The sequence below is a fragment of the Ipomoea triloba genome, chromosome 8 (assembly GCF_003576645.1).
Source record: "Ipomoea triloba cultivar NCNSP0323 chromosome 8, ASM357664v1".
Taxonomy (NCBI): domain Eukaryota; kingdom Viridiplantae; phylum Streptophyta; class Magnoliopsida; order Solanales; family Convolvulaceae; genus Ipomoea; species Ipomoea triloba.
The window spans coordinates 18868105-18870604 of record NC_044923.1 but is presented as its reverse complement, the minus strand read 5'-3'; positions in this window follow the sequence as shown (position 1 = coordinate 18870604).

The following is a 2500-nucleotide window of genomic DNA, read 5'->3' as shown; positions in this document are numbered from 1 at the left end:
GGAGATATTCGCGTAAACCCTGTTCGACTTTGAATCAATTGGAAGATGGTTTCTTGAGATTCTTGTGACGTTCGTCTTCGCCGACCCTGAGCGGAGAGTGTTCGGGAGGCCGGTGAGTGTATCCGACGATTCGACTGGAGATTTGAAGGTCTCAGACTATCTGGTAGTCCGACGGTCGCGACAACTCCTGTTCGATTCTGGGATTGGGCCGACCGGCGTCTGGGTCCTGAAATTAGGACGGAGTGGTGGAGAGTGTTCGGGAGTCTGGCGTGAGTATCCGACGATTCGACCGGTGAAAGTCCGACGGGCGCGATAATTCCTGTTCGATTCTGGGATTGGTCCGACCGGCGAGTGAGTCTTGAAATTGGGACGGAGAGGTGGTACATTGGCGATATATTAACGGAATAATCGGCCATCATCAAACAGAGACAGAAAATCCAGTCCGGTGAACCTTTGACGAAAGTTTTTCGACAGTGTCCATCTTGGTCTGGTTCATAAAGAGCCGTTAATTCCAGTTCCAGTTGTGTAAACGGCCCGAACCTAGGGTTTGCTCTGGGTGGAAGGTAAGTGATAGCTTAACTCCTTGTTTACGCGTTGAATCTCCGGTTAACTTGCCTGTGAGGACCGGACGTGAGTATTTCCGGCTAACCTGCCTGTGAGGACCGGAATTTTATCTATCTAGCCGGATAACTCGTGATTGGAGACCGGTATTGTTCTTAGGAATCTCTGGTTGAATTGGGGTTCTTTTCACTGGGATTGAACTAAAATCAGTTACTTGGGATGGGTCAACCTGGAAAATCTAATATGGACCCGTCTGGATGATTGGAATTTCACAACAAATTTTCACGAGACAAGTGGTGGTAGAATTCTTGTTTGTTGGGATAACAGATATGTTGACTGCATTGTCTTGGACACAAACCCTCAATGTATCCACTGTTCTGTTACTTGTAAATTTTCTCAAAAAAGAATCATTTGCACATTTGTATATGGTTTACTCACAGTCCCGGCTCGCCGACCCCTGTGGGATAAGCTTATTGAATACGGATCAACAATCTCGGAACCGTGGTTAATTGCAGGAGATTTCAACACAGTTTTGTCAGATCTGGAAAGAAGAGGTGGTGCTACCCCAACAAGATATGAATTATGGGACTTTGAATACTGTTGTATGAACTTAGGGATAACGGATGCCGTTTCTACAGGAAAGGAGTTCACTTGGAGTAATGGACACAAGGAAGCAAAGCTTGACAGATGTATGGTAAATGACTGTTGGATTCAGAATAATATCGCGTGTCAGGTTGAGTTTAGAGATATGGACAGTATGTCATTTCATACACCAGTGTTTATTCAAATATTTGAGCAACAAAGGGCAGGAAAAAGACCGTTTAAGTTCATGAATATGTGGCAAAAGCACCCAAAGTTTAAAAGTGTGGTTGAGGAGGTTTGGGCAGATCCGGTTCGAGGGAAAAAACAATTCATTTTGGCTAACTATCTGAAAGCACTAAAGTCGCCCCTTAAAGCACTTAACAAACTGGAATTTAGCCATATTTCTGAAAGAGTCAAGAGAGCCAATGAGGAATTTTCTGCTGCACATGAAGCCATGGATGTGATGAATTCTGATTTAAATGAGAGAGAGATGGTCCGAAAATTGAGAGAAAAGGCCTTATTCCTCATGGAAGCTGAAAGACAATTTTTCTCCCAAAAGCTGAATACAAAGCACTTGATTGAATCAGACAGGGGATCAAGTTACTTTCATGGACTTATTAACAAGAGAAATTCAGCCAAGGTCATAACATCTATCCTGGACAGCAATGGAGAACCTACTACATCTCTTGAACAAGTTGGGAGACTGTTAGTTGAGTACTATACTGAGATGCTTGGAAAGGCTAAGGAGCGAGAAAAGACTCAGGATATGTATTTCAAACATGGAATATGTGTGTCACCTGACCAGGCCAGGAATCTAATGAAGCCAGTATTAGACGATGAAATTAAAGAAACTATGTTCTCTATTGGAGATGAAAAGGCCCCCGGACCAGATGGGTTCTCTGCTGCATTCTTTAAAGCAAACTGGGAGGTTGTTGGCCCGAGTGTTGTTGGGGCAACCAAATAATTCTTCTCATCAGGAAAACTACTCACTGAATGGAATCACACATGCCTTGCATTGATCCCTAAGAAAACTCATGACCTTAGAGTAGAAGATTTCAGACCAATTGCTTGCTGTTCTGTCTTTTATAAAATTATCACTAAAATCATTGCAGCAAGGATGACAAGTGTTCTCCCGGGTATTGTCAGCTTGTCCCAAGGGGCTTTTGTAGCAGGTAGAAGTATGTCAGATAATATAATGCTTGCACAGGAAATCATCCGGGGATATTCTAGGAAAAGGATCTCACCCCGTTGTACTATTATGGTTGATATCCGTAAGGCTTATGACACAGTGAATTGGGAATTTCTCCAAGAAGTACTCGTTGGTATGGGATTCCCGGGAAAGTTTATAAATTGGATT